General features: G+C 41.3%; 1 protein-coding gene and 2 long non-coding RNA genes across 12 annotated transcripts in view; 2 read left to right on the forward strand and 1 right to left on the reverse strand.

Annotated features, from left to right (window-relative positions):
• tjp1b (tight junction protein 1b) overlaps positions 1 to 12,193 on the forward strand; it is a 44,230-nt gene that overhangs the window by 13,319 nt on the left and 18,718 nt on the right. The window contains exon 1 of one of the 10 annotated variants that reach the window (XM_088378107.1): positions 8,140 to 8,341. The exons of the other annotated variants lie outside the window; for them this stretch is intronic. The gene's annotated coding sequence lies outside the window, so the exon portion shown is untranslated. Of the gene's footprint in view, positions 1 to 8,139; positions 8,342 to 12,193 lie in introns of those variants that run through there. 10 annotated transcript variants of the gene reach the window in all.
• Positions 9 to 6,582, forward strand: LOC148396103 (uncharacterized). Its single transcript, XR_015858966.1, has 3 exons — positions 9 to 4,067; positions 5,755 to 5,855; positions 6,548 to 6,582. It is a non-coding gene; the product is annotated as an uncharacterized LOC148396103 (long non-coding RNA).
• Positions 9,752 to 11,835, reverse strand: LOC148396104 (uncharacterized). Its single transcript, XR_015858965.1, has 2 exons — positions 10,982 to 11,835; positions 9,752 to 10,660 (listed from the first exon to the last, which is right to left on the reverse strand). It is a non-coding gene; the product is annotated as an uncharacterized LOC148396104 (long non-coding RNA).

A 12,193-nucleotide genomic window follows, 5' to 3' on the forward strand; every position in this document is an offset into this window, starting at 1 on the left:
AAGTAGCTGGAATATTACAATGTACCGTGATAGCTAACATGTATTCTATAAATGACAGGCAAGGAATTATTATTATTTTTTTATTATCATATTATTATTTTTTTTATATACAACAGACTTTCATTTACTGCAACATCGTCTATTTTTTACATTCCTGATATGGAAACTTTTAGAGTGGCAGTGTATTCTAAAATAACAAATTTAGATAAATATTTACATGACAGCAACTAAACGTGGTGTGTAAAAATATCTTCATAAAATCATAACACTTTTTGGGTTGCGGGGACCTGAAATACATATTTGAGTTTTTTTATTTTGTTTCGTCCCGCTGACGGCATTGTTAAAAAAAATAAAAATAAAAAAAAAAAGACCATTAATGCAAATGTCAATGTACTGGCTTGTTTTTGCCTGATGGAAGAACAGAGCACGGAAGGTGTAAGCCTGAGGGAGCGGCGAGGTAATTTGGAGTTGACAACTAAACTAACTGTGAATTCAGCTCAATGCTCCACCTCATTAAAGTACATAAAAAAAGAAAGGGGGAAAACGGAGCTGCTTGAATTATTGATATCAGCGTTTGGTCAGCAATAGCGTTGAAGCCTTTGGGGAATTGAATGACTGTAAGATAAAAGATTAAAACTGGTAGTCAGCCAAAAAAAATGCTTAAAACTGTTTGCAGAGATTGTGCTTTGAAAAAAAAAATGTTACAGTATTTGTAATCCCACTTTTGAGTGTTTATCGTCCCTCCCTGTAAAGCTCAGTGGTGGTGTGATGTGTGTGTAACAGGCCCAGAGCTTAAATCTGCTCTGACATGTTGATTTATTAAAAACGGCACAAGTATTATAGCAGAGAAAATCTTCACAGCGTACATTATACATGGAAAACAAACAAGCAAACTATTGAGGTGCTAGATTGTTATTCCCATTAAGCATTATAGTGATAAAATTGAGGTGGATGCTTTTAGCCTTGATTTTATGTGGATTTAGCAAACATAAGCCTTTCTCTGAATAGGAAAGCTGTAGTGGGACTTTATATTCTTATAAACAAATATTACATCCTCGTTTGCTCCTGTAACAGTTTACTGTCAAACTAAATATAAGTGAACTACAAACTGTGTAATTAAAACAACCAAACAATGACCTTACTAATGGCCCGCTTGTTTGATGCTAACATATTAGAAGATGCTAACGGTTAGCATCAATATGAATAGAAAAAGGCATTGACATGCTAATGGTTAGCCACACAGTTTTTGTCATTGTGGACGCTGATACAGATTTGCTGTAAAGCTGGCAAGGGAGAAAACATTTTGAAGGGAGCACTTGGAAACCGTCTTTCGTGTGTAGAGCTTGGAAACTGCCTTCCGTGTGTCGAGCCTCCGCTGAGGAGACACGAGGTAGCCATTTGTCTCAACAACCTGCTCCTCACTGGACAATTCAAGAGGCCACTATTCAAGTGAGACTGAGGGCTTTTTTTCCTCAGTATATTTCTCCGTGTGTGTGTGTTTGTGTGCGCACGCTAGAGGAAAAGTTGCTGACGTAGCCAAACTCAAATGCAGCTGATGGAAGGAGCGTTCCGCTCCCAGTGAGTGATGAGACTGCAGGATGCTGAGCTTGATGAGCAGTCTTCATTGCTTCCTGTCACAACACACACATACAGACTTTGAAGCTGAGCCACTGCATGAGCAGTTCAAATGGTTTTAATAGGGTTTATCTGATTAATTTAATTAATTTTAAATTGTTAAGTCAAATGAATACTAAAGGACAAAGTATTGCAAAAACAGATTACATTTTCAATCTAGGTTAAAATGCTGATTTCTGAATACATCGCCCAAGCCCTCGTTTTTAATTAGGTTGGTAAATGTTTTGTTCGGGAATGTGAGGCGTGAATCAATGTAGGCACCTAACTACCATCAAGCATAACATAATCAATAGTAGTTGAATACTTTGGTTTATATTGATTGCTTTTTTTTATTATTATTAGTTTGCTCTGATAGTCAGAGGAGGGCTTTGGCGCCTGGCCCACTCCTGCTGTCATTTGTGTTGGCAAGCAATTCGTGAATCAGATTTTAATGCTAAGGCTGCAGAAAATACATTGGAGGGAAACCACTGTCTTTTATGCTCCGGATGCTTTTGTGTTTGCAGTTATTTGGACAATTAGAAATCAGCAGCATCAACTGTGCTACTGGGTCCGTCAGGGAAATGCATTTATATTGTTCTATGCGGGGATTTTTTCCAGATTGTATTAATATGTACAAATCTCTTATTCTCAGTGCTCATAAATTGTTTGGATTTAAAAAAAAATCCACTGATTATAACACAGCAACGTTGATGCTATTTGTTAGCCTGTCCATGGCATTTTACATTGTTAGTGTTAGCCTTATTAGCTATGTGGTTATGGTTTTATTGTATCACAAATATTCCCTGCAAGTCAAAGGAAAAAAAATGGTTCATCATAGCTGCAATGGTCGAATGAAGCTATCCCATCTAAATTACCACCCCAAAAAAGGCCCAGTGTAAGCATTTATTCACCCCACAGTCAGAGCCAGAAAGTGCTGCAGATGCATTTGCGGGGAATGCGGCTGCAGCTGAATGAGGCAATCTGCATATTCAGGACGTGTCAGATGGAGGTTGTCCCATGTGATGAAGGTGTGCCAGGCTGAACCTGACTGAGACGCGCTAAGCACAAGAAGGAGGGGGTGGGAGCGAGAGATTTATCTGTAGGTGGTGGAAGAAAGGGGAGATACTGTGATTGGAGTAGCACGTGAGGCCTGTTGCGTAATAACATTCAGAGAATGGATGCGTTTTTTTTTTCCATGAGCGCAGAGGGATGGTTGGAGGGTCGGTATGTTAAAAAATAAAAACTCGGTGGAGTTGGCCATCCGTGATGCATGCAAAGGTTGCGTGTGGTGGGGTTTCTCGGAGGGGACGGCAGATGTTGCATATGTTTCTGGAGGGTACGACGCAGGGGCAAGGCCTGTCTATTGTGTGTCCTCCAATAGGACATATGGCAAGTCACTGAAGGCAAGTCCTCATGTGCTTACAATACCATCCATCAGGTGGAAATGTCGACTTTGTGCTGTTTTGCCTTTATTAGCAATGGCACAATGGCGGCTATATGGAAAGGCTCCAGAAGTTCTTTACAGTATGTATTTTGAATTTTATACAGATTGATTCATTAATATAGTCTGCCTCACGTAAATTGATGTATTGTCAACAGTCTATTTTTGTAATTTTGGAGTGTTTATTATATTTTTCCTATATTGTAAATCATTTAATAAATGCAGAAATTAAGATTACTGCTGGAATTGCATTTCCCAGTCCAGGAATCTCATCCCTAGTTTATTCCTCGAAGGAATTCACCATGAGGATTTAAACTGGTTGAGCCTTCTCTTATCAGGGGGGAGATTGTGGAAAAATGGTTTTCAATTATTGTTATGGTCTGCATTGTGTTTCTCATATTCAACAAATCATTATGACAGAAGACTAGAAAATATATTAATCCAATATTGCCTTACATGGGTTGTTTTTAATAGGGTAGAGCTGGTAGCATCCACAGATTGGTGAAAATTAGAATCAGCACTAAATGTAATGTTGTTCTTGTCTACACAACAACTTGGATCTATTTATGTTCCACAACAACCCCTTTGTGGTAATTTGTGCTTTTCGACAAGTCCTTGTTGATATTATTTCCTTCCCCGTTTAAGCACTCGATTGCGGGGTCAAGTGAAGGACGAGCAGCTGGATGATGTAATGTTTGCAGGAATGAAGATGCTGGCCATGGTGGGCAAGTCAAGCATGAAAAATGAAAACATATTTTGACTTTCTCTTTAATCGTATCTGACAGTAGATTGCAAGTGACGACTCCAAAACATACACTGAAATATTTCTCCTCCATCTTGACTGAATGAAAGTATGCCGTGTTCATGCTGTGCATTCTCAAGCATGTCTGCTGTGCGGAGTGCGTGCATCATGTGGCGTGTGTCGCTGGACATGTGTGCATGCGTGTTGACGCCCAGGGAGGCCACCATATGCTGTTTGGACTCAGGAGCTCCCATTCCGACAGACCAGCCGGTAAGGAAGCCCGACTCCTTCCTGTGTCTCCTCGTGTCAGTTCACACGACTTTCATTGTTAAAATCATGCATGTCGCCTTCACTCCTTTTCATGCTTGTTTTCCCATCGCGTGGTCACATGTCATGGCCTAGCTTAGATATCAACGGAAGTCCTGCAGAGGGCAGAGTTTTACTTGCTAGATGCTGAGGAGCACACTGAGATGTCCACATGGCACAGTCCGAAAGAAAAAGGAGGTTCACATGAAGCCATACAAGGCATTTTAGTGCCTAGCTGGATGTAGAATGTCAAAAAAGAGGAATTTCAACGATAGATTCTTGGCAGGAATATTGCATCGGTTGGATTTTGGTTTCATAAATTATTTAATACAGTGTACATTTTTTTGCCGACTCATTGTTTCTTCTTTCTGCGGTATAATATATTTGTCTTTTTTCCTTCTTTACTGTCCTTATTACTCACCACGGCTTGCCGCAACACTGCTGAGCCATCATTATCACCAGTGAGGCATTTTAGGTGGAAATAAAAAACAATAAGCAAATAAGAGTCATCTTTATTGACAATTAAAGCCATAGTTAACATTTAGATGGCTGTTTAAAGAAAAACAGCAGGTTTTAAGTGTCTTCCCGGGTTTTATTTGATGAGGGTCTCAGTCCCTGAGTATAGATAATCTTGTGTCGATATTTAGTCGTCACTTCAATCCTAATTGAATCGGATGCCGATTTGAGAAGTTATTAAAAAATGGTATTTGTTGTTGGGTGTAGTGCTGAAATCCTTTAAAACAGAGTTATTTAGATATAATGGCTGGCCACCTAAACCAAGATGTGTATTTTGCTGCATTTTTTTTTCTCCAGCTGTTTGTCCTCAAAGCCAAGGGCACGTTTCATCTTCCCACACAGAGAGGCAGCGTTTAATAAGTGCCTTTTTTTTTTTTTTTTACTGCTGACTTTACAAGGTAGCTTACACTTCCTAGATCATGGACCCCCTGTCTGTTTCTCAGCGTGGGATGCGTTATGAAGGCTTAAGAAAGGAATTTTTTGTTCAAAAAGTTATCAGCTACGAGTCAAGCCAGCGAGGCGATTTTTAATGCAAGAGGTCGAATACTGAGCAAGGACAACAGAGGGATGACAGAAAAAGAAACTACTGTACTCAGGTCAAAGCGCACTTTTACAGGTTTACATACGTTGATCTACTGGTGCATTTTTACCACTTCCATGCTATAAATGGACAGATGCATTTATTCCAACCCTGCTGCAGTGTAACAACTGCCATGTTATTTGATAGCTGCACCCATTAAAGCTCATAGGTAGCCCGCACCAATCTTTGCTTAGTCTGCCGTTTTCTTGACCTGTGTAGCTCAGAGGTGACGCACTCACCATCGGGGGGCGGCATACAGAAACAGCCGACATGCTGAGAATTTATAATTTGCCCCCCTCACACACATTCGTGCAATTCAGCCCAGCAAGTTGGAGTTAGGATCTAAATGGTGATGAAAAGAGCGAGGCTAACGTTGTTGTGTAGCACGGCATGTGAAAGTCCCTCTGCGCTGTCAGAGCCAGTGAGGCAAACAGTGTTGTAGCTTTAGCAGAGGGTATTTCAAGGGCTTCAACAGAAGAAGATAAAGCGGCGTTAAGCTCAACGTCAAAGCTGTCCAGACTCTTAAAAGTTGTCTTTCATGCATTTTTTCCACAGGGCCATTCTGCTCCAGTGCTTCAGCTGTACTGCATGATAACAGATGATCACTTTGAGCCATTGGTCTTGCACGGTGACATTATCCTGCTTAGTGGCCCAAGGTGTGCCTATTGGCTGCAGGCCAAAAAATATGAATTGCGTCGTAAACTGTACGTTGGAGATGAATGATTTCTGAAAAATAATAGAATTGGGACACCCCTACCTTGCACATTATTGCAACTGCGATTTAGCTTAAATGGACAAATTTTTTTCAAGGTCCTTTTTTATGTAGTTACACAAATGTATTATCCATAAATATTTTACATACACTAAAATAAAGGCAAATCAACCATGAATTACTAGGAAAGACAGTTTATTACAACATTTTTTTTTACAATTACAATTCACTTTATTACAATATTATACTGATATATTTTGCTCTTATGTTTGACACACTGAAAAAGGCAAGCAAAGCATGAATTAATCTAAAATATTTTATTTACATATTTCAATTTGACTTGTTAATCAACTAAACACTTTTTTGTCTTGCAGTCTTTAAAGCATTCACTACGACAAACAAGTGTGGCCTAAACATTAGTCCGTATCATACATCAGATGACAACAATGCCAAACAAATCTGTGGCTTCATCACTTTAACTCTGCATGTTTCAAAGAATGATATGCAAACTTGTGAACTGCATTTACTAAACACAGATCTAGAGACCAAAATAAGCAAGAGTTGTTAAATTTGATTAACTGTTCAGCTCTACTGTACATTCTATCCTTGTGTTGATCCAATGTTGTTTCTCCACAGGATATCAATAAGACTGCCTTTGTTTATCTAATTCTAATGACCTTGGCCACCAACTCGCATTCTTCCCTCGTCCCTCCAAGGCGCCCCCCCACCATTCGCTCCTTGTTATCCTCCAATGGAGTCTCCAGCAAGTCTCCTTACGTCAACAACATTGCAGGACCTCTGTGCCCCCCCCCAGCATTACATTCAACTGCCCCCCTTCCCTTTTGCTCATTAGTGCCAGAGGTAGAGGTGACAAAAGCGGTCGCACAATTTCCAATTCTGATAAGAGGCAGAAGAGTGGGTGCTGCAGAGAAAGGGGTACAATACTTGAGGAGATGCCGCTCTAGTACATAAGAGGAAGATTTGGTGCAGTGCACAATTTACATTTCACTGTATATTGATTAAATCTGTACACGGCTGCACGGGAAGCTGTATTAAGCACGGCGGCAGTAGGATGGATTTAAGAACTCTCTTCTCTGCATGTAATGACATTTAAGCATAGTCTGCATTTGAAACATACATGAAAAACTTAATTGAATAAAAGCCAACATTTTTCAGTGTGCAGAGCTTTGTTTTACTGAGACAGTTTTCACTCAGTACTTGTATACATCCAACATAAAATTAGCAGATGATACTTTTATCAACCTCACCCAGTTTCCTCAAAATCCACCCAGCAGGGGGTTAAGAACACAACCCAGCAGTTTTGTGTATGTGCGCGTGTGTGTGCATGTAGTTGCATTTATCTTTATAAAAGCAGATGCTGTACAAGCTTACACGAGTAAATAGAGAGCAAACTTCCTTAGTATGAGTACATTGCTACATTATCACGAGTCGCGCCAATTGTGATATATGCTCTCCCTCCCATACATCAATTTCTAAGCTCTCTGTTTGATTAAGATCCTTAGAAACATGCTTCCTAAAGAACGTGATTTAGTGATTTATGATTTTGATATGTGCCTTTCTGAGGCACCTCTCCTTGCCCACCTGAGGGGAATGCGATATAATGTTGCTTGACACAATGAGTAAAACTGTTTTGTTTTGTTTTCTTGCTGAAAATTCATACTGCATGCAGATGTCATTATACGGAAATCACTCTCGGGAAAGCCTGTCAGCTACCAGTTGTATTTCATGGTTATTTGTTCAAAGAAATAGGGTGTTGAAAAAATAATCAAATACATCTTGTACATTGTTAGGTTTAAAAACGAGGCTATTTGACAACGTAAGGAGTTGAAAGTATAGATGTGTTTTAAAATATTTTAAGTCAAACTAAAAAAATCGTCAAATAAACAATTTGGGGACAACATTTTATTAAAAAGTACCATGGACTGTATATGGATGCTCTTGATATGAGTCAGTTCGAGCTGGATGCAGTCGCATCCATTTCATCACACATCATGGGGTTTTTCAAGCGATTAGCAGACATGCGTTAAGCTCCGCGTGTGAATTCTGAGCCCTCTGCGTAGCTCTCAAGGTGGCATGACGCTGGGGCGATGCTGCTGCTGCCGCTACTGCTGCTCTACTGCAGCTTCCGTCGACAGCCTCCCCTGCATCCCAGCTCCATCACCCCCCGCGGACTAGCCTGAATGGTTTGTTCCAAGCGAACCTGTCACTGCCACCGCGTCGGGCAAGCCAGCCGAAGTGTGCGCGCAGAGGGGGTGGAAAGGAAGGAAGGCATCATCCACTGCCTGCCTGCCATTGCAGTGCGGCGGCTGCTGCTGCTCTGGAGCCACGCAAAGAGGACTTTTCCTTCCCGTCGCACATATTTCGGGGGGAGGGTTGGAGGACGCCACACAGACCGTTGTTTTTGCCAAGGTGAATATGTTTGTGGATGTATCCGTTGTTTTGGCTCTCGCCGCACGCGGGGAAAGGATGCATGCCCCCCCCCCCCCCCCCCCCCATACTATCGGGTACGAGCGAGGGAAAAGGGTGCAAGTGGAGGTAACTTAGCGACCCCAGTGCTAGGAAAGTGCATTTACGTGCTATGCTAAGCGGGTTAGCCATTCAACACCACTATTCGCTCCTAAACGAAATGGCAGCTACTTCTCCATATATCTATCCTTTTATATGGTTCTCATGTGTTCTAAAATGTCATTCGGTCAAACTGTCATTCGGCGGAGCACTCGTGGAGGTAACCGTTAGCCAGGAGCAACTAGCCTAGCTGTTACCACAAAATGTCGGCCAGCAAAGGGGGCTCGACTTGACCAACGAAAAGGATGAAAGGGGGAAAACGTTTAGGAAGTGTCGTACCGTAACCATGTGACACCAAGTTAAGGTTGACGATTCCAAAATATGACGTTGGTGTTAAGTTTTAGGGTGAAGATTGAACACTTGCTCGTATTGTTTAAGTGGTAGTGCAGTACCCCGACTGAGGGTCTTTAGTCACAGCTCGTTAGCAGGTTGCTAACATTAGCTCGTTAGCTGACGCTCTCGTCTCCCTCAGCGTGTCCCGTTACTTTTACCGCAAATATTACAGGCAGTAGCCAGACAGCCTTGTCGCGGTTGCATCAGATGTGATCAACGCTCGAACCGAGTCAACGGATATCAGCCCTTACCTGTTGAATGTTGGCATTTATTGGTACAGGTTAAGATCTTTGAAAAGTTGTTACAAACTCGTAATGTTCACTTTTTAGTAATCTGTGTCATTACCATTTATTAGCCCAGAACAGTATGTTTTAATGAACGCTAGCTTCACTATTGTCAAGGGATGCTCCTAATCCAGAGACCTGTATAGTTACTGCAGTCAATTTTAATCGTGGTCAAGATTTTGCTCACCCTAATTACATGAGTCCAATTATTGATATTTTTAATTAAATTGCAGTATTTGCCGGACATTTTATCTAGTACTTTCTCAACTACTAGTCATCCAACCACCATGGGCGTGTGTATTGTCAAAGTCTTAAGCTGTTAAAATAAATACAAAGTGAACCATCCGCTCAGAGCCAAAGTCTATTGGTGGACTCATGAGAAATATTCAGGAAGCAAAAGTTACTTGGTGGCCCAATGAAAACGGACCATTGAGAAATTAAACAGCAACAATGGAGATGAGGGTCATGATGAACTGGTACCTCGAAAGAGATCTTTTGTTCGGTTTCACATTCAGGGCAAGCCCTTGGCGTCATACGACATAGTCTCTATGCTGTCGCTGCAAGGGCAGCCATACATGTTGTCCTGTAAATTATCTTACACGGAAGTCTCATGGGACCAGCAGTCTTTGAGTCATGGTAGTTTCTGAAGGACATGTTCATGTTGTATTTTGGGCAGCCAAGTCCAATTTAAGATTTGTATGTAACATCTGATATGTTTGACATAAATTTTGGTTAATTTTACGCACATCTGTTTGTCTTCGTACATCCACAAAGCATATTTAAGATTTTCTGAAGTTGTGATTTTGGAGATGCGTAGATGCTGCATAGAGGAACCCATAATTTGAACCGCCTGAAGGTGGTTCATTTCAGACGCTGACCCCTAATATCAAGAACAATATGAAATGAACAACATTGCAACGTTCAACCTTCATCCTGCAGAGAGGCAATTTCAACAAATCTCCATAGACTGTACCTTTCACAGAAATAATTCATTGAGCACGTTTGGCTTTTTGTATCTTCAAAAAGATGGTCAGCCATGCGTGACACAAGCTGCTAGCACGTCTGGCGTACCTCACGGGAGCTCGGTTTATCCAACATCAAAGAACTAGCTAGTCCCAGGAAGGGACTGAGTTGTTTGACTTTTAAGATTCCACAGCACATTACGGCTGTGACGACAGTAACACAGAAGCTCGGCGTGACTCGAGTTGCTCGGAAAACCCGCAGTTAAAACACGAGGCGTGATCAAAAGGGATATCTCTGGAAATCCTATAAATCACCTATCAATCACAAACCATCTGTGGGATGCACAAGCAAGCTTTCATCATGAGTGCAGTTTTGTTCTCATCCCACACACTGTGACAAGAGACGAGACAGGGTGCAGGTCAGCAGCGCCGCTTATCAGCACATTCCTGCTCTCCTGGGCTCCGTGTGGCCTGCTGATAACTTCCACTGGGCTTGATTTAGTGCTGGAGCTGATTTCCTGCTCTGTGGCTCTGGTCAGGATCAACAGCTCCAGCTGTGGGTTAGGTGCTGTTGCCAATACTATCTAGAAAGAAGAAGAAAAAAAATCTCAGGTTGCAATTGGCTGTAGTTGTTATGTATTTGTTGGAAGTGTGTTTTATAGAAGACATCTGAAGGGTTTATGGAAAAATTGACAGGCTACTGTGATGTACAGACAATAGTTGTCAGTTTGCTCAATTAAAAATTTCTATTCTAACAAGGACTGAGGTTGTGTTTTGGGAAGTGTTTGCTCCTAGTAACCAATGGCAATATTATATGCACCTTTTTTCATTCCCTGTTGTATAAACATCTTTATCACAATATTTCAAGCAAAATATTATATTTTAAAGTACAATTTTATACTTACTTTTCTTTACGTCTGCTGGCTCATCTTTAATTATAACCCTGTGAAGCAAATCTACTTTTCTACAAGAAATTGTTAAATAATAATGACAAATAAAAAAAGATTAAGTGTCCTGTCGTGACCATCAGTCACTGCTAAGCTGGGCTGTATGTGGGTGTATAGGTGGTGTTGAGTAACATAAACGCACCAGTTTAACAAAGTGGAGTGATACAAACCACTGAAAACATCAAACTAATACCTCAACAGCTTTATGATGTCAGCCTTTATGATGCATCTGAACCTTTTGTGCTGTGATCTATCTACCGTAATGGTCGCACATATTTATGTCGTATGTGAAGATTAAGATGGTCCATAATAGCCGCTCGGGTGTTCTTTTTTTTTTTCTGCAGTCTGAGGTTGACTCGGCAGGTTGTCCTCGAAGCGTTCAGGTCATGTTATGCACAATGAAACATTGTGCCGTGAATGCCCGATACAGCATAGGCGTCGTAATGTACAGTCCCTTCATGTCATTGGTTGTCACCTGTCTTCTCAATGTGACCGGGAACAGCAGCTGCATTGTAAAGAGGAAAGGATAACGTCAGCTTTCAAAAATCACTTCCAACATGTAGTGAGCCATCATTTTCTTGGAAGTGGAAAGGAAAAAAAAAAGATGAATGGAGGAAAAAAATGCCGCTTCCCAAGAAAAAGCGATGCTCTGAGCACCGAGGCAATTTGAGAGTTAAATCCGATACAGCAGTTTACACTGCGGATGGATGTTCACTAGCACAGAGTCCTGTGCTCTAGCCCAAACTGCAGATCCCACACAGATCGCTGCCAAGCCCGAAGGGATTTGCTTCAATCCCATGAGCGTGTGCAGGGTGGGATCCATTTTGAAGAAGGATGTTTGGAAATGACATGTTTTTAGTTTTTTTAATGAATAATAAATATTGGAGAGGGATATCAATTTGTTTTTTTCGGATTACTCTGCAATACTTGTGTTCGGTGTTTGTGCTCGTGTCATTTGCTTTTTTTTTTTTTTTTTTTTAATCAAAATCAAAAATCTGGGATTTTATTTTCCCGCCATATTTTCCAGCCCGACTCTCAGCTGTGCATTCCATCTGTGTGATGGTCCATCTGTGTTGTGCCCGCTCCCAAGTTGCTTGGTCGTAATCCCCCCCAAGCATTGCCCAAGCGTCTCCTTGGAGCTGCCAGCATTGGCTCTGCCTTGTGGCACGG

Source organism: Syngnathus floridae, chromosome 6, assembly GCF_059516105.1.
Source record: "Syngnathus floridae isolate MCC-2025c chromosome 6, RoL_Sflo_1.0, whole genome shotgun sequence".
In the NCBI taxonomy this organism is placed as follows: Eukaryota; Metazoa; Chordata; class Actinopteri; order Syngnathiformes; family Syngnathidae; genus Syngnathus; species Syngnathus floridae.